A 21,246-nucleotide genomic window follows, 5' to 3' on the forward strand; every position below is an offset into this window, starting at 1 on the left:
AGAAGAAGAGCACGACGATATGGTGAACTCGCTCTACTGTAATGTGTAGAGCATAGTGAGTTCTTATTAGGTTTTTACAAAAGAACATGTGTACATACCTGGCGGCCCGCCCACTTATCTGGGCGACCACATCGGGCTTTATACCCCAACATAATCCATTATTGCTTGGTTCATCAGAGCATTGTTGAAGTCACTCACCTTGTCCTGCAAATCACTCTACAGACTTTCCATCAAGGACTTTAAATTTTCTAAATAAAAAACAGCATTGCCTGCGGGGTTTAAAATTTCAGACAAGCTATTGTAGATGTATCTGTCAGTCAGCGAACGCTTCAGAGCTGTATGGTGTAATAGCAGCTTTCTGAATTGTGTCCGCTTCATTTTGAGCACCGTTTCAACTTGCTCGGCAGCTCTCGATGCTTCATTCCTTTGACTCTTTATGATCATAATTTCAGACTCAGCTTTAGCTATCTTTTTGTTCACAACATCTCCTGAGCCTTTTGTGATTGAGCTTCCAATACCCTGTGTTGTCTGTTCTGCACTTCCTGGGCTTTCTAGAGTGTTGCAATCTGATGCTGTGTTTCTGCCAAGTAAACTTTAAGCTTGTTGACTTCATCTTCTGATCCAGCAGCCTCCACCAATTGTCCCATATAGTTGACAATGGTATTCCAAGAAGACTGTATCAATACTGAACATCTGTCTTTGACCATGGTTGGATTAGAATCAACAGGTTCATATATTGCCACAGGAGCCATATAGGGTAATGTTGCAGAATCACTTTTGTTGAGCGAAAGATGCCCTCTCAATTTCTGAGTTTGCATTTGCTGCAACTTATCCTTTTTAACCAGTTGCAGAGGGTGTCCAAAAATGGCAGGAATTGCTCTAGACAAGGTCGAGGACGTTGGACCTTTCCCTTTATCCAGTTGACTCTTGCCTTTGTCTGTTGACTGGTCTGATACCTTCTCCTCAGTGACTGGCTTCACATGATCTTTCCTAGAGCCAGTAGCAAGAACTGATTGATCAGGCACAGTTTTCTGAGCAAATTGCTGCTCAGTTTTACTTTTCTCAGCTTTCTCAGTGCTCACTGCCTTAACCTAGCTTTCTATTTGCTTCAAGAACTCACTGCTTTTTGTCAGTGTAATTCTTGGCTTCTTTGAACTGCCAGCTTCCTCTGTAGTGGCTTTCCTTTTCAGGTCATTGGAAATTGTTTGACTGTCCGTTTCCTCCTCGTCTGAGGACAGTTCAATCTTCTTTGGTTCAGAAATAGACTGCTCACTTCAAGCCTACTTTACCTACTCATTAACATCTGCAGCAGTAGCCCAATACAGAAATTGCCAAACATACCATGCCTTGAAAACAGTTTGAGATTTCAGCTTGGCAGTCTGTTGGAGTACATTATGCGAGAGTATTTGACACAGGTTGATATGGACTTGTGGATCCAGTATCTTGGCAAACAGCATAGCAAATAATTTTTCTAACACATAAGTTGGGTTATTCTTAAGACTAACGGCTTCAGCTACAAACCTGTAAGCAGCGGAAGCTTCCAGTCCTGCTACTGGAACTCCTTGAGCACTTGCCTTGCGCTTCTTTCTAGCTGTTTCATCCTCCTTTAGAGCAGTACTTATTTGCTGCGCAGTCGCCACCGATGGTTTGCGCTCATTAGGCATCCGAAATGCAAATGCAATGGATTCTGGTGTCACTGACACCTTCCTACTATTTATTATAGCACTGTTGTTTTTCAGCATCAAAGGAATCAAGAACTTTCTTGATGATTTCTGCATCAAAAGCAATCCTTGTCGCTTGCAACACCACTCGCAGATCCCAGAGTTGTAGCAGAGTCATTGCGTGATCAGTAAAGACATATCGTTGGATTTTACTGTATGGAAGAACAGGAATGCTTGCCTTTGCCTCAGCAACTATAGCCTGGGTTTCTTCAAGAGTTTCCTGCATCTTCTCTAAGCGTTTCCTTCTACCCATACACTGTGAGGTTGACGACGATGAAACAGGCGAAGACGAAGAGGACTTACTTGTGGCAAAGCCGTTTCCTAGTGTTGCTGGTAAGGCTGTCTGAGAGTCAACTGTTTCGTCAGAGGTTGAAGTTTGCGACTGTAGTGAAGAAACCTCGAAGCTCGGCACGATGGCGAATGGTTGACAGGAGGAAAGCGTCGCGCAAGAGATTTATGAGGAAAAATGCTAACTCTCCTGACTGTTATACGTGTTCGCGCCATAAAATCTCCACCACTCGCCGCTCCTCGGCTTGTGTGCACCGTTGCTATCATGGCAAACATGCATTGGACAAGACTGCAACCCATCCTTGTAATAATTACCACTGGCATACCACTTGACCGTTGCCCACTTAAAATTTGGAAAGTGTGTTCATACTGGTTCTGAACTGATTCCCACTCTAGCTGGACCATACTGATATTGGTTCTCACGTCAACCTGATCTGGTTCTTCTGGTACTGGTTCTGAAGCTGGAACTAGTTGCACATGAAAAAGACCAAAAATGTCTGATTCTGGTATCTCTTGATCAACATCCGCCAGTTCCTTAGTACCTTGTTCCAACCCAGTTTCTCTGGTTTCTGAATAATAAAGTTTGATCTTTGCTCCATTATATACTCCCGGCAACATCAGTCCAGATAAATCTTTCAATCTGACTGTGCCGTTGGAGAAGACCCAATTGACCTCAAAAGGTCCTTCCCAGGCAATCTTCAAATTCGGCTTCTTTGGACCCAATTTAGACTGATATAGAAGCACTAAGTCTCCTTTCTGGAATTCTCGGATTTTAATTCGGCGATCATGCCAGTGCTTCCTTCTTTGTTGAACAATCTCCTGTTCCAATATAGCTCTTTGCCTGAGTTCATCTAACTGCATCAGTTGATCCTGTCTTTTCTTAAGATTATGGTTGAAGTCTAATCCATACTTCACAACCATTCTCAGACTGAGGATTACAAACTCCATAGGAACCACAACTTTTGTACCATACACCATTCTGAATGGTGTCATTCCAGTAGTTACCTTATAAGCTGTCCTATAAACCCATAGAGCAGTCTGAAGCTTCAAATCCCACTGGTCTGGTTTCTTTTGCACCACCTTAGTGAGAATAGTCTTGATTGTCTTATTGCTACTTTCAGCCTCTCCATTGCATCTGGGATAGTAAGGGGTAGATTTCCGATGCTTGACTGAAAGCATATCCAATAGGATTTCCATAGTATCATTGATAAAGTGTGTCCCTTGATCGGTCACAATTTCCACTGGACATCCATATCGGCAGACAATATTCTCAAACAGAAACCTTGCAGTTGACTTGGTTGTGTTGTCAAGAAGAGCTTTAGCTTCCACCCACTTGGTAACATAACAAGTAGCCATCACGATGTACTTGTTCTTCTTGGGAGTCACCTTCTTAAAAGGTCCCATAAAATCCAGTCCCCATTTCATGAATACTCCCAATGGTTGTATTGGCATTAAGGGAGTCATGTCTGCAGCTGTTGGTCGGCCCATTCTTTGGCATATGTCACAAGTTTTACAAAAGCTTCTGACATCAGCAATCATTGTTTGCCACCACAGACCTGCTTGCAGAATCTTCTTGTAGGTTACTTCGCTGGAAAAATGTCCACCAGACTCGCCATGATGTGCTTCGGAGATAACTTGTCTTCTTCCTTCCATAGGAACACATCTTCGAAGTATACCATCCACACCTAATCTATAAAGTACTCCCCCAATGATGGTAAATTTCAGGCTTTTTATGATCAGCGCTTTCTTCTGATTCTGTTTCCAATCTTCTGGAAAGGCACCCTGGGAAAGGAATTGATAAATATCGTACCATTCAGGATCCACTGATTCTTCTACTTCTATCTGAAATAAATCAGCATCCACTAGCTCATCTCTCAGAGGTGATTCTGAATATCCTTCTGTACTTCTGGAAAGAAAGTCAGCTCCACAGTGGTTTCGGCCAGGCTTATGGAAAATTCTGAATTCAAATTCCATAAGGAACATCATCCATCTTATCAGCCTGCCTTGAATAATAACTTTGTTAATCAGAAATAGAAGAGCTTGATGATCCACATAAAAATGGAATAACTTCCCCAATAAGTAATGCCTGAACTTCGTGGCGCTAAAAACCATTCCGAGGGCTTCTCTTTCAGTAGTCGTATAGCCTTGTTCAGCCTGACTGAATCTCCGACTAGCAAAATAGACCGAATAGTCTGTTCTGCCATCTGGCTGAGCTAATATTGCCCCCATTGCCAATCCTGAAGCATCTACATGTACATGAAAAATAATATCCCAATTCGGCTGCCTAAGGACTGGTTTACTGGTAATGGTTTTTTTCAAATTCTCGAAACTCTCCTCACACTCAGCAGTCCAATTGAACTTACTGGTCTTCTTTGTGAGCTCATATAGTGGTACTGCTTGAGAAGAAAACTTGTGTACAAATCTCTTATAGAAATTCACATACCCCAAGAAAGAACTCAACTCAGAAGCAGTTCTGGGTGCTTTAGCTAGCTGGACACACTGTATTTTGTCATTGGCCATTTCTATTCCTTTGCGGGAAACCACATGTCCCAGTAGCTGTCCCTTCCAAACCAGAAAGACAGATTTGAATGGATTTAAGCAAATCCTTTTTTCCTGACAGCGTTTAAAAACCATCTCTAGGAATAGAAGGTGATGTTCCTCATCTGAATATACAGTGAAGTCATCCATGAAAATGGCGAGGAACCGATGAAGAAATTCGTTAAACATCTCCATCATACACCGCTGAAAAGTAGCTGGTGCATTGCACAGGCCAAAAGGCATCACCAGATACATGAATGCTCCCCACTCAGTGATGAAAGTGGTCTTGGCCCTATCTTCAGGAGCAATCTGTAGTTGGTTATAGCCGCTATAACCATCCATGAAGCTATACATCTCATATCTTGCGATCTCATCAAGCAACATATCAGTAAAAGGTAAGGGAAATGGATCCTTAATGGTCTGGGCATTTAGTTTCCTATAGTCGACACAAACCCGTAATTTCCCATTCTTCTTAGGAACGACAACTATTGGAAACAACCAATCATTGCTTGCTACTTCCGTAATGAACCCAGCCTTGAGAAGATTATCAATCTCCTCCTTGACCTTATTTGCATAGTTGGGGTTCATCCGGTATCTTTGCAATTTGACTGGCCTAGCATCCGATTTCAGTGGTATTCGATGCTGACAGACTTCAGGATCTACTCCCTTCAAATCTGTATGTTCCCAGGCAAATACATCTTTATACTTCTGGAACATTTTTCGTGCCTTTTCCTTCATTGCCGGTTTCAGGTGCTTGTTGAATTTAATCATTCTGGGATTTTTCTCTGATCCCAGGTTCCACTCCTCTACTTCCTGATCATCTGGAAGCAATCAGTTTGGTCCTCCCCCTTTTCGTTTGGTCGATTCTTCAGCGAAGATCCATTCATTTCTGAATCATTATTCTGATTCAGTGGATACTCTTCAGAACATATTGATTCTTCCATTATACCAGTATCAGCTGGTTCCTCCATTCTTCCAGTTAGCTGAACAGTTCTTTCCCCTGTATTGACTTCAGTAAACTGATCAGGGAATTGTCTCTTCTGCTTGTCAGCTTGCTCTCTGTTCAGTAGGACTGCATTCAAATCAATTTCTGCCAAAGGAAATATGTTCATAGCTGCTAGCATTCGCTCAATTTTCTTAGCTTGGTATTTCTGACACAACTCCTTCGGCCTTAGTTCCTTTTTCTAGCTCCTGGTGTTGTTGGTCTGGATTTTGATTCTGCCACTAGCCCCTTCTATGGTTAAAGTCTGGTTTGCGTAGTCATGAACAGCATGTGTTGTTCTTAACCATGGGCGGCCTAGTAGCATTCCATATGCGTCCTGCACATCCAAAACTAGGAAACTGGTTTTGAATTTCTCCCTCCCCACTCTTATCTGCATGTTTTCAATCATGCCCATCGCTTGTACGACCCGATGATCTGCCATTCTTACTTTGAATGGTGCTGGTTTCATGTTAGTGATACCCATTTTTTGCTGAAGATGGGCTCCCATTATGTTGACTCCTGCTCCTCTATCCAATATGACGCTTGAAGGAGATTCCCATTGCTTCCTCACCTTGTAGTCTACCTGAATAAGTGGAACTTCATCATCTCGAACAGCCGTCAGGTCCACTGTTCTGGCCTCTGCCTCAGTCTTCCTACGTTGTCTGATAAAGTTGGCCACCTCAGGTAAGGTCTTTCTTATATCCTCCAGATCTACATTCAGCTTCTGGATTCTATCACAAATTTTCACATGAATTTTCTCTTGCTCTTGGTCAGACTGATTGTCAGAGATTGAAGAACTAGTGTCTTTATACTGCTCAGCATGGTCTCTGTCATGGCCGGTACTGACTGATCTTTATCATTCGGTTGGGCTGGTATCTTCTGAATGAGCCTAGCCTCGGAACTTTTTGGCTGCTCTAGCAGCTTCTTAGCTAAATACTCTGTGATTTTAGCTGCTAGTTCCCGCTACTCTTGCCACTCATCTACCACCTTTTCTTTACCCTTGGCCTTCCAAACTTCCCTTTGTTGGGCCCACTTGCTGCTGTTGGGATTGGCTGGTACTTCTGAAATGTCTGGAATCTCTTCAATGATCACTCCTTTGCTCCTGGTAACTACTCTGACTGGGACTGGCTCTGGTGCCTTAGCCTCAGTAGTAGTCGTTACCGGTGCATCTGGACATTGGGCTGCAAAATGACCATACTTCCCATAGGTATAGCAATTCATGCTCCTGGTCTGGAAGTTGCCTCTTCCTCTTCCTCTGCCCATTCCTGGTTGGTATCTGCCACATCCTTGACCAGTACCACTGGTACTTGGTCTCTCTTCTTGAGCTACTTTAATTGGTTTTGCCTTCACTGGTTCAGTGTATGCAACCACTGATAGATCCTTTCCTTTCTTAAAATGGTGAATTTTGATGCCACAATTATTCCATAGGTGACCAAAGGCCTTGCAGTAGGTACATTGTGGACATTCCCTAGAGATGTGATCCTTGGATTTACATCTGGAACACCAAGTATCCATCTTCCGGACCGGCTGTCTTGTGTGGCTAATTTCTGCAATCTGCTTAGCCATTTCTTCAATTTTCTTGGTCCATGATCCTTTCTTTGATTTTTCCTTTGTCCGTTCATTGGAGCTGCTCTCGGAACTGCTAGACGTTGCACTGGAATCAGAAGATTCAGTAGCCGAACTACTGCTACTGGTCCTTCGCTTCTTGTGGCTCTTTTCTTTCTTAGCCTGCTGTTCCAGTTTTAATGCTCGCTAGACCAGATCATTGAATTTCTTTGTTGGGGCTTGTACTTCCTGTTCTCTCAGCTTTTTGCTTTTGAACCCATTCAGAAACCATGCCTTCAATCTCTTCTCAGACGGTGGTTCTTGCAATTGCCTGGTCAGTTCTTTTATCTTTTTGACATAGCTACGGACTGACAAATTCCTCTGTTTGATCTGATCCAATTCATAGAGAATATCCTCGTCCCCTCGATTGTCGGAATATTCCAGCCTGAAGGACTTAAGTAATTTGTTATATGATCTCAGCTGGCATGCAGGGTAATGGTAATACCATTTCCTTGCTGCTTCCTCCAAGGTTTGTGGAAAATATTCCCCCCAATCATCTTCATCAATGTTTTTTAGTTCAGCATACTGCTCGAAAGCTTGTATGTGAACATCAGGATCATCCTTTTTCCCTCCTTTGAATAGGGGAAATGAAATCTTCAGTGAAGCGGTATAATCCTTTCCATTACTGCTGATCCCACCAGTTCTCTTCTTGGCTTCAGAATGACACTTGGGAGTCTTCTTGCAATTGTTAGTGTCAGCATCCCAATCAATCTCTGTCTCTGTCTCAGTATCAGTATCTTCTTTGTTTTGTCTACTAGAAGTACAGTGACTTCCCTTTCTGCCCGTGATATGCTCATCTTTTTGGCGAGACTGAGAACTCTTGGAACTCTTCGCCTTTCGTGCTTCGCGTTCTGCCCGTCTGCGTCGAGAATGACTGGAGTGTTGTGAGTCCTGCACCTCATCAGACTAACCATGCTCTTCCTGAGCCTCAGTGTCAGTCAATTTCTCTTGCTTGGGGTCAGACTCTCTTCCTGACTCCTCAAGAATGGGGTCCACACGATTGGTAGATTTCCGACCACGATTGGACTTTGGTGCCATTGCTGAAAACTTCAACTGGGAGAAGAGTCTTGCAGTCAACGAGCTTCAGCTCTAGCCACAGTAATCGCCAAAATGGAATTGGAGCTGATCTCTTGAGACAGCTAATTCCAGTGTTGAAGGATTTCAGCTACTTCGAGTAGGAAGAGTTCAGACAGCAGACTAGACAGAAATCAATGACTAGACTGAAATGTGAATAGTGAAATGAGAATCGGACTTAAAGACTGGAATAAGGTTTAGATTCAGATTCAGAAGACTGTCGAGAAGTAAGTATCGCTGGAATATATATACCATGATGGAGATTACAGCGAATATGACAGAGAGAGAGAAATTGTAGCCGATAATACTGCCATTGATGCTCAAGTGCAATTATAGCTCAAAGCGCTAATACAAGTGATAACGATTGCCAACCCGATAACAATGTAATGGGCCCTATTTATACACTTCGGGTTTACTGTAGTAATTACTCTACTAATTACTAAGTAATTCGCTGCCCATCTTCTAAGAACACGTTCCCACATGGTGATTATCCAGCCATCTACACGGACGTTTGGAGTAATTCGATGTGGCATTTGGAGATGAGGGCTTCATGGAGTCCTCTAAGCTACGTCATGTAGCTATGCATTTTCAAAAGTCCGCCAGGCAATGGTGGTCTAGCCTACGAGCAAACGGTGAAGTTCCACGAACATGGAAAGCTTTAAGAGCTTCCATCATGAATCAGTTTTTGGCTAACGATGCCAAAGACAAAGTACTCACCGAATGGCAAAGCTTGAAGCTCTCTCCTTACGAATCTATTCATAAATATGTAGACAAGTTTTGGGATTTACATCTCAAGGTCACTGTCTTCAAAAAGATGGATTTTGGAGAGCCAAAACAACAATTTTGTGCGGGTTTAACTGAGGATATGGCGGAGTATGTTAACTCCCAAAGGCCACGCACCATATCTGCAATCATACACCATATCATGGTGGCTTCAAGAGTCAAATTCCAACAAGGGGCTAAGAGAAAACTTAAGCCCCACGGAAAACAAGGACCGTAACGAGCCTAAGGGGAAGGACAATGTCCAAAAGTCTCCTAAAGGCAACGCCAACAAGAACAAAGCTAAGGAGAAGGGAGTTTACAAAGGCAAAAATAAACTCTCTCCTGAAGAGCTAGAGCTTGCCCCCACAAGAATATAAGTAATGAGCCTCCTAGAGCTACCTTGGTCAAAATTCAAGAAGAGAATGCTCATCACAAAGGATCTCCTCTATGCCACCATGCTTGGGGAAAGGTAAGAGAACATGATGATTTTATTCTCTTTGACCCTGGTTCTACTCACAATTTCATATCCACAGAGTTGGACACCAAGCTAGGCATCCAAGCCTGTGAGATGGAAGATGTCCTACCTGTTGATGGTGCTTTCAAGGGGCAAGAAGTCCCAGTCACCCCCTTAATTCAAAAATTGAGGCTCCATGTCCAAAGCTATGTGGACAAGGAGGATTTCTTCATCTCTCCTCTCAAGCATGAGGATGTTATCCTAGGGGCACATGGTTTGATCGCATGGCTGCCAATGTTAAATTCCCTGAAAGGCAAATCTACTTTAGGTTCAGAGAAAAAGATATGTACATAGATGCTAAGGAGTTGGGTAGTACCATACCCCTTGTACATAAGCAAGCTTTCAATAAGTCAATAAAGAGCTCTATTTTCGTATACGTGATTTTTGTTAAAGATTCTCAAAATGAACCTAATGCTTTAGCAAAAGAAGATATAAACAATCACAAGGAATTAGAGTTATCCAATTTCCTCAAGGGGTTCCAAGATGTTTTTATTGACGATATCCCTTGTGAACTACCTCCCAAATGAGGCAATGACGACCATGCAATTGAACTTGTTCCAGGAAGCTCACCGCCTAATAAACCTCCTTATCGAGTTTCTCAAGCTCAACAAGAGGAGATTATGCGGCAAGTGCATGAGTTAGTTGAGAAATGCATGGTTAGGCCTAGCTCATCTCCATTTTGTTCACCAGTGTTACAAGTGCAAAAGAAAAATGGCACGTATCGTATGTGTGTCAATTATAGAGCACTAAATAGGATCACTATCAAGAATAGGTTTCCCGTTCCACGAGTAGAAGACCTCTTTGATAAGCTACAGGGGTCGACCTACTGCGATAGGATTGACGTAAAATGTGGCTACCATCAAATAAGGATAGTTGATCAAGACATTGTAAAGACCGCATTTTGCACTACATTTGGTCTTTATGAATACATTATCATGCTTTTTGGCTTGATCAATGCACCAGCCACAATTAACCGCTTGATGGAAAAGCTATTCAGGCCTCACCAAACCTTTATTGGAGTGTTCTTTGATGATATAATCATCTACTCAAGCAACACCTCCATGTAATATTTCAAGTTTTATGAGAGAATAACTTTATATTAATCGAAAGAAAAGTGAATTTTTCTTACAAGAGATTCAATATTTAGGTCACATTATCTCTCAAGATAACATCCAAATGGATCCATCAAAGCTACAGGTAATAAAAGGATGGCCTAATCCAAGGAATCTGCATGAACTAAGAAGCTTTATAGGTATGTGTGCATACTATAGACGCTTCATAGAAAAGTTCTCATAAATCGCATGACCATTCTATGACCTAACCAAGAAAAATGTTAGGTATATATGGTCCACCAAGGAGAACAATGCTTTCGAAAAGCTTAAAGAGTAACTTATCTCTCAACCTGTGCTTACATTGTCAGATCTCTCAAAGCCATTTGAGGTCCAATGTGACGCTTGTGGTGATTGCCTTGAAGCTGTTTTGCTCCAAGAAGGACACGCCATAGCCTATGAAAGTCGAAGGCTCGACCCTGTTGAGCAATCTCTAGGCATATATGAGAAGGAACTCTTAGCAGTTCTACATGCTCTATATTTGTGGAAGCACTATTTATTGGGGACTCCTTCATTCTACGAATGGATCACCAAAGCCTTAAGTACTTCATGACGCAGACCAAGCTCTCTGACAAACAAATGAGGTGGGAAAATTCCCTTCCGCAATTTCATTTTCATACTGCTCATATTGATGGCAAGCATAATCAAGTGGCCGATGCACTCTCAAGACGACCAAGAGTGAATGCGGTGTCCATAGCAACTCAAAATGATCTATCTTCAATGATAAATGAGTATGCTACACATCCCGATTTCAAAGATGTGATTTCAGCCCTTGCACTAGGGAAGAAGGAAGAACTATTTATCCTACAAGATGGCTATCTTCTCTATGACAATAGACTAAGCTTACATTACTAACTCATTACATGATAAAGTAATGTATGAATCTCATGCTCCTCCTTATGCGGGGCATAGAGGGATTCAGTCTACCCTAAAAGGGATAGAAACATATTTCTATTGGCCTGCCAGGAAAGGAAACATACAAGAGTATGTTTCAAAATGCATGGTTTGCCAAAAGACGAAGTTTGATAGAGGGAAGCAACCTGGATTGCTTCAACCTTTGCCAATCCATAATTCACCATGGAAGAGCATATCCATGGATTTTATCTTTGGACTGCCCAACTCTATCCATGGCATTACAAGAATATGGACAATAGTAGACAGGTTTAGCAAACAAGCACATTTCATACCTGTCAAAAAGACTATCAAGGCCCATCGAATGGCAACCCTCTTTATATCACAAATCTTCAAATACCATGGCTTGCCAATGTCTATAGTGTCGAATAGAGATCCTAGAATGACCAGTAATTTCTGGAAGGGTATCTTTGAGAATTTAGGTACAAGGCTAAACTTCTCTTCGGCCTATCATCCCCAAATAGATGGCCAAAGTGAAATAGCTAACCTACCAATTCTTGATCTACTAAAAGCTTATGTGACAAAAGTAGATCAAAATTCCCAATGGAAGAAGTACTTACCTTTAGTGGAGTATGCTTACAATAATATTGTACATACTTCCACGGGAAAAGCGCCCTTTGAGGTGATGAAGGGAAGATCAAAAAAGTCCCTTGCTACTTAAGGTACATGGGAAGATCTTCGCTGCAAATAAATATAGTCGAGATCTGTAAGAATCTTTACAAAAGATTAAGGATACTATATCCATCTCTCAGCAAAGGCAAATTTTTGGTCTTATAAGACTCTGTTTTTCTTTATTGTGCACAAATGTCAATGAGTATGTATGCTTAGGATCATGTTTGTGGAGACGACGTCTCTCGAACACCAAGTAGAGATTGTCACTCTACTATGAAAGATTGATACGGACTAATGTGCAGACATGCTTGTGGCAACTAACTCTCTCAAGCACCAAATGGACTAGTCATCCATTCTGGAACAGTGTCATAGGGTAAAATAGGGATCCTCTACCCGCTAGCAAACGGACTAATGACTAGGCTTTATCTTATCTACCTCATAGTCGAGGACAACTATGATTTCAAGAGAGAGGTAATGTCATAAAAACTAATTTGTAATACTCCCAAATGATTTTCTCATGTTAACCTGATCATTTAATATCGGGAAGTACCAGAGGAGTAAAAGCTAGAATATTGGTAAGGCTGCCAGCCGGTCTCTATCACGGATTCAAAGGAGGGAAAATAGGGATCCAAAGGGGGACAATCTACAAAAGAGCAATGTGCTTCAATGTGGTTTAAAATACCTAAGGTTAAGCTCCATTAAGATTTCCATAGGCTAAGGTTCCAAAAATTAACTCATTTATCCAATGGCCAAAGCAAGGGGAATATTGGATGGTCATGGGAAGACTAAAAAGTCTTCCCACATCCCTAGGAAGGAGGGGACAAGCCCTTTTAGTAAGGGATGAGAGAGAAACACATACACACTCCAAGGCTCCCCCTTTACACAAAGGGAATATTGGACACATGTCAGTTTCCTAGGCCAGTTGCCCCCAATCTCCCCTCAAATCCTATTGGATGGCCATAGAGGTGGACCAATGAAAATTAGACTAGAGTAAATTTCATCTAATCAATTTAAAAATGCTTGATAAAAGAACCAATAGAAATTAAGCTCCCTAGAAGACTATTCGACGGTCTACCAAGGGGTCCAATGAGCATTCAACAGCCCAATGGATTTCCTAATTCCTATTGGCCAGAAGACTAAGAGTTCCAATGAGAGTTTAATTGAATTATTTAATTACCTAAATCTCTCACAAAAGGGGAAAGAGAGACACTTGTGAAAAGGCTATCAACTATGCTTCTAATTTGAGATTGGCTAAGCTTTACAGGAGCCAATGGGAGGCCAACATGAGCAATTAGCAAGAGGGTCGACCAAGATGAGAGAGGGGGCTACATTTTACTCTTAACACAATGCTACACACACACACACACACACACAACATTTGTGCAAGAAGAACTCCATATCCTTCTCCAAGCATTGAGAAGTAGAGGCCTACACCAACAACTCTTAGCTATGGAATGCAAATCCAACCAAGAGCCAAGCTTCAATGGCATGCTCATCTCCTCTACCATGCTAATTACTAAGCTAAGCTATGCTATTAGAGTGATTATGTGAGGATAATACTTCTTTCTAGTAAGATACCTCTTCTTCCTCTCAATCTATCCTCATTCCCTGCTAGCTCTCACCATTTTTGAAGGTGTGTGAGGTCTTGGGATTGAGGCTAGGGTATAATACAAAGCCTTTATAGAGGGGGGACCGGCTCCATGTAAATCCGGTCCTCAACTGTTGTCAATTGTTCTATTTCTCTCTCTTTTCAAGTATTGTCAATGCCAAATTAGCTAGGTGTAAATTTCTATGTTGCTTTCTCAAATTAAATACTCTCTCTATGCTCATTAGAAACTTTTTCTTAATGAAATGCTCACTATGTTATCAATTTCCGCTACACACAAGTTACTAGTGCATTAAATATTACATACTTGATCAACCCATGTTGTATTTGCAAGAAGATAGGACACTCACCTTTCAAATGCTTTAAGAAAGATCAAGAAGGAGATCACAGACCAAGGGAGAGACCCTTCAGCATCAATCCATGAGACAAAGGCAAAGGATAAGTTCATTTTTTTCAAGAACCTTCCCATGACTAGGTTTAAGGGGTAGTTTGTACAGTAAATCCTAGCCATGGGGTTGCCTTCTTACCCCCTCTCTCTCACATGAGGTATACATGCCATGCCATGTCCCATAGAAGTCGCATGAACTGCATTTAATAAGCCATGATCTTATTCCACATTTGGATACTCTCTCACAAAGCACAAAGAGGCTCCTATATCCCTTACTAGCACCCCATGCAGCTGGCAAATCTTGCATCATAGCGTAGGTCAGGTCCAAGCCTCCCTCCTTTGGCTATATACACCCTATGTATCAAGCTCTTTTTCGATTTAATGCATTGCTACTCCATTTTGCACTTGCATTGTCATAAAATCTCTATCTAACCAACCCAAATTATTTTCTCATATTAAATTGATCATTTAATGTGGAAGAATAAACAGAAACAAGGGTTAGAATATAGACATGTGCGTACAGATCTATCTCAACATGGGGCCAATGGTAAAGGGGTCCAAATGAGAGATGGTCTATCAAAGAGCAAGGCTAGCTAATGGAGCTTAAAGACCTTAGGGTTAGCTTCATTAAAGACCTCCAAAGGTTAATGTTAAAAGTCCTTTGACCTTAGGCAAGCTAAGGTTGTGCTTTATGTGGGAACCCGGCCCAAGCTTGAGGTGCTTGTCGTGCTTGCTGTCTAAGGTGCTTGTCGTGCTTATTGTGCTTGAGGTGCTTAATGACTAAGGTGCTAAGGTGCTCCATGACTAAGGTGCTTGAGGGGTTAAGGTGTTCAAAAGTCAAATCATATCCCTACTCATGAGGGGACGAGCCCTCTTTGTAGAAGCTAGAGAGAGAACACACACACCCTCACACAAGGCAAGCTCGGTACAAAGAAAGCAAATAGGACACTTGTCGAGCTCCTCTTCATGTTCCCCTCATAGTGAGCCTAAAGCCTATTGGCTGGCCTCCCAAGGGGTCCAATGATAATGTACCTAATTTAATTAGTTGTGTATGCATTTATCTAGTTCTGTCTCTCAAAGCGAAAAGGGGGACACTTGTCCCAAGGCTACCCCTTGTTGATTGATATGCAATAAACATGTGATTGGCCAAGCTTGAGGAGGTCCAATCAAGTGCCAGCTAGTCCTAGAAGAGGGGGTCGACCAAAGCAAGGAGGGGGCTAGCTTGGGAGGTAAACTCTCCCACACACACACACACACACACACACACTTTCTCTCTCTCTCTCTCCCTCTCTCTCTCTCTCTCTCTCTCTCTCTCTCTCTCTCATTGTGTGAGTTGCAAATTGCAAGAGCTCTATCTCCTTCTCCAAGCTTGTAGAGAAGTTGAGAGCCTACACCAACACTCTTGGCTATGGAATGCAAATCCAACCAAGAGCCATGCTCCAATGCTTAAGCTTGCCATCTTCTCCATCCTCATTGCTATGATATTATGTATACTAAGCAAGAAGAGTGATGATAAGTGATGAACTATTTCTTTCTCCTATGAATGTTTCTTATTCCTCTTCCCTATCCTCATTCCCCGCTAGCTCTCTCCACATTTGAAGGTGTTTGAGATCTTGGGACTGAGGCCGGGGATGGTTAATGCTTTTTACAAAGTCTATGTTATGCTTGTGATGCATGAAGCTTCCATCTTCATTGCATCACCTAGGTCACTCAAGGAACACAAAGATTGTATTGTACCAAGTCTCTCTTGATGGGAGAATCTATAATACAAAAGCCTATTGGAGGGGGGACCGGCTCCACATAAATCTAGTCCGCAACTGCTGTCAAGTTCTCTAAACTCTCTCTCTCTTGCAAAAGTATTGTTCATGCCAAGTTAATTAAGTATTATGGTTATGTTGCTACCGCTAATTAAGTTCACCCTCTATGTTCTCAAAGTAGTCTCACAAAAATGCTCACCCTAATTCTCTTAATTATGCTATCCTCAAAGTTCATAGGCCATTTCTATTAGATGCATTGAGTTCACTTGTTGATTTAGCACCATCATGCTAATCATCCATGAACGGTGCTAACACTCATCCACCCTAACTTAAACCCATCAAAGTGGTCAATTAAGTTTGAAAGATTTGAAGTTTAAAGTTTGTAAATGTTTGAAAGGTTGTTTCAAAGAGTCGAAGTGAGTTTGGGAGGAATTGGAAAGTTAAAAGCTTGAGAGCTTGAAATCTTGAGAGAAATTGGAAATCAAGGAAATGGACATTTAATAAAATTTTCAAGTCCGTAAAATTTATTATAACCTTAGGAAAACCAAAAGAAATCCAGTGTTAAGGATAGAAACTCAAAAGTGTGAAATCTTTTGATGAAATGAAATGAATTTTTTTTAAATTTGAGCTAGTAGGACCCCAATAGGTTATAATAGTAATTGTCTAAATACCAATTTTAAAGAATTTCCATCATGCTTTCTATGAGAGAAACATGAAAAATTGAGTTAAGAAAATAACTTATATCAAAACTTGTTAGTGACATGAGATCTTTTCTTTTTGCAATACCGCCACCAACTGGCAGAGGTAGTAGGTACATGAATGAGAAAAGATAACATAAAAGAACTTAATTTGCCATGTCTTTTGAATCCACTTTCTGTGGAAAGTGATGTGGGGTGCTCTATCAATGGGCGTAAAGATACAAGAAAGAGGAATCGGGTCCGAAAGTCCCCATTACTCTTAAGTAGAAAGTGGGTTTTTAGAGAAACCAAAGAAAGCATTTCGCTCATATCTAGCAAATCATGATTCTGAGTTACTACATGACCACACACCACACCTCCCCTCTTAGGAAGAAAAAGATGGACATCTTTTTTGCAAATTTGGAATGAGAAGGGACTCAGCAGGACCACAGGGACATGATCAACTCCAATGCCTCATGTGGGGGGGGTGATCTTACAAGAGCTTAGAGACTAGGAGACTGAACTCGGGGGCTAGACTCGTCATCATGTCAAACATCATCAAGGCATGGAACTCATACATCTCGCTTATGCAAACATTAGGTCGTTGTCCCAATGTAATGCACAAGACAAGGAAGAACAAACTGAGGGTTGGACACGATATTTTTGCGATATACATCCATCTCCATAAGGGTTTGAGTGAGTTTATTGAAAACAAACTAATACTCAGAGTTAAGGAAAAATGCCAAACAGGAACATGATGAAAATTGAGAAAAACTAATTGAGGGAAAGCTAACGAAGTGGGGTCTGCTTCCATTTTCCAAGCCAAATGAATCTTCTCTTCCTTCATGTTTTCTTCTTCTTCTGAGATTGGGCAATTGATGATGTGTCTCTTTCTTCAAGGATATAATTTTGTTTTGGAGCATCGATATCGTGTGAGTATATTTACTGGTACCACATGTGTACTTTGTGATGGCTCCTCGTCAGTAACTTCAATTAAGTTCAATGACGTGATCTTTGGCGCATTTGGATTATTAGGACATTGGGCAATCAAATAATATATGCCACATTGATTACACATGAGTATCGACATTGTAGTTGTACTCGCTTGATTAATTTGCATTAGTGTGGCATTCTTTTGTAATCTAATAGGACACTCGGCTACACGATGAGGACCCCCACACTTGTAGCATTGAAGAGGTGGTCTCTTGGCAGTGAAATTGATATTTTGGCCTTCGCAAGAGTAGCTACTTGTAGACAGGTTTGACTTGTTCCCAAATGTCCTCCATGTAGTATTGTGGACTTTCTTTGAGTGCATGAATCCCATCGGCAATATTAGGGTCTAACTAATCCTTGCAATCCACACAAGCAATAGACGACTCACAACCCACTTTATTCACATAAGTGATTCTTGGATGTGGGGGTTGCAGTCCTAGCACTGGAGGTGGTAATGGTGTTGTTTGAACAACATTTTGGGCCTTAGGGACCATGTATTGTGATGGTTGTTCAAAAGGTGGGGTCGACATCAATGCAGACACTCGAGGTGTGTCCGTCCATGCTAAGGTTGGTCTATTGGCCATCGGGTGTTTAAATATTATGCAATCCTTGGCTTGATGACCATACCTCCCACATGCATTGCAATTCCCATTAAATTTTACTCTAAATGTAGGGCATTCACTAAGTACTATGTGGATCAAAGCAAATTGAGCACCATTGTTGCTCCCTTTTGGGATACATATGATTATTTTTGGACCATGATTGTCTCTAAGAATTTCTTGAATGGCCTTGGTGAGATCTGCTAAAGTCATCTCAGATATCCTTGGCTCTTTAGCAATAGGCTTTATGGTCATTGGCTCATGCCCTGATGCTTGCGAGCTAGTAGATTTAGGCTCAACAAACACTCGTTATCCTTGAATCATTAAATTGTCCTCCAATTAGATCGCATTGGTGACTGCTTCCCAAGTGGTGATACCTCTAATGACTAGGCCATTGTAGATATCCTCATGTCGTAGTCTCCTAATGAATCTATCGAGCAATTGGTTATTATTGAAGTGCTCATTTGGATTACAATGAGAATTCAAATGCTTCAAGCAACTAATAAAGTCTCTCACAGACTCCCCTTCCTCTTGTTGGGCTTTTTTGAGCTTAGAGGTTACACCCAAAAGCACTCCCTCTCGTATGTACTCTTTCAAGAATAGTCTCCTAAGTGTAGGGTAAATCGTTTTCTCTTCCACCCTTGGGGTCCTATACCAATCCCCAACCTTCCCACTCAAGGTCGGGCTTAAAGCATTACTCTTATGCAGCTATTGTGTTCTCCTAGGGAATCGCATATTTGTTCAAATACTTCAATATCCTTTTTCACATCCTTGTTCCCACTAAATTTTTGTGTGAGCTTGGTATTTGTACTGCCTTACTTCTAGGCTCTCTATCAGGCGTGTTACACATATTTCCAACAATAGATCGACCGATAGCTTGAGAAAATGTTACCAAGTCACCCAAGTGAGTAGGCATAGTGGGGACAGACGCTCTCAATACTGCATGTAGAATGGGGGTTGGCATCGGGTTAAGAATACAATTCATCCTCGAATTTCAGGCTGGGTACGATGTTGTGCCATGTGGTGGCCCAAAGTTCATATGTGTGGCCCTGGGTATAGCACACATGGGATGTGACATGTTAATGGTAGCTGGTATAGTATCATTGAAATAAGGGCTTGGATGTTGTGGTCGTGGAGCATAAGTTATTGAAACAATGGGAGGGGTAGGAGCTACATGAGCAAGAGGGCCCATAGGTGCATATGATTGATACACACTTGTAGGTACTGTTGTAGGCATTGGGCCACCATGTAGTGGTGCTTTACTAATAAATGAGATCCATGGCGTGTTTTTTGTTATGTCCATCACTGGGGTAGGCATGGTAGCCGTGGTGTCATCAAGAGAAAAATGAGCTAAACTTGGAAAAGTAAAGCTATTGCTTGTGGGCTCAGATTGTACTGAGACCCCCCTGGCGAAACAAAATATGGAAGATCCATCGGACTTACCGAGGGAGTCTCCATTTGTGATAAAGTTGGTTGCTTAGCCTTCCCTGTATCCAAGAATCTCATGATACACGTTGAAGGCATGTGGATCCCTTTGTTCTGCCTCTCCAACTCAATAACCCTATGGATGACATCACAAACTCTTTGTTGTTGCTCCTCTACGCTAGTAGCACCCGATGTGGATTGTAGGACATCTAACCAACCCACGTGATAGGTGTGACATGTGTATAGGTCGGTTAAAGTCTCCCTTTGTAGTTCATACTCTTAGTTTTTATTTAGAAATGCTCCATCTAGGATTGAGGTGCTCCTAGGTGTCCTTTGAACTAGATGCAATGTGTCTCTCTATGGGTGGTTGACCCTTAGTGGTTGCTAATTCAGGAGCACTTGAATGCTCGACTAACATGGATGTTGACATAGGGGCCTTCGCCTTTAGCTATCTCTGTTGCTCTACCTTGCATAAGTTTTTGATTTCCTTTTTTCTAGCTGCAAGGATATATCGCTCAACCTCTTGCACTTCGGCAAGGCTTCTACCATCAGGTGATATAACCTCGGAGGAGAATAGCTCTAAAGAGTCAGGGAGTGCAGTGGAGTGTTCACATGCACACTCTCCAGGAGCATGGGATCTACATTGGTCATGAATGGTAATTTTACTTTCCCACCCCCTTCATTTATATCGCTAGCTCCATGTTCAAAGCGAGTGGCTATACTGAAAGTCTCCTTCAAGCGACTAAGCACGCTCGGCTCGGATCGTGGACCCATGGCATGCCTGTCTTGGCTTGAACTATCGAGATTGGGCATCGGGTAACCTTCCATGACGTCGTAGTCAGAGGAAGAGTCACTAGATGCAATATGTGGGTCCTGAGTGGTACTACCTTGGGTTCCTGCTGAGGGCCTAGAGCCCAATGTGGAGGAATAATGGATGCCCGCGTAAACGAATAAAACTCTCTATATGATCATCTTCTAACACACGACCAGAGCGTAGGTATATGTGACCTCAACACCATAGAAGTGTTTGTGAGTGCCCGTGAAGGCTGCTCACATAGTTTTTTGAGTGCTTTGCAACCCAAATTTACTCTCATTTTTTTATTTTTTGCTCTTTTTTTTTACCAAGCCACAGAATATGACATGTGATAGCTCAAAACAAACGTCTTGGTTAGAGGAACGTGTCCTGCTTTAGAGCCCTTGTTTCGGTTACTTAAGGCCCTCAAAATCCTAAAAATAGTCTTTTTCATTCGAAAAGAAGGCTAAAATGAGGAAGTCCAAGGGTGTAAGTATGAAGAGAAGGGTGGAGGATTTGAAGGACTTGTCGCACATGCCCTCCCTTCCTCTTGAGGGGGTAGTCTATATATATATATATATATATATATAGTAGTGTCTATATTATATCATAAGACTGAGGACTGAGGCCTGGGCTTGGGCTGAGGCTTGGACTATGATCGCGATCCCTTCCTTTTAATATAAGAAAATTTCTTTTTTCTTTTTGTTTTTTTTTATTTTTGGGTTGTTTTTAAAAACATATTTTTAAACAAAAAAAATTATATTTTTACTTTTTTATTTTTAAAAAACATTTTGTGGATAAGGTTGTGCTGCATGGCACCGAACTCACGTGCACAGAGCCAAGTAAAAATGAGATAAGTGGTGCGCCTCTCATCAGCGATCACCTACGCAC

The sequence above is a fragment of the Adiantum capillus-veneris genome, chromosome 20 (assembly GCF_014529385.1).
Source record: "Adiantum capillus-veneris isolate H3 chromosome 20, ASM1452938v2, whole genome shotgun sequence".
NCBI lineage: Eukaryota > Viridiplantae > Streptophyta > Polypodiopsida > Polypodiales > Pteridaceae > Adiantum > Adiantum capillus-veneris.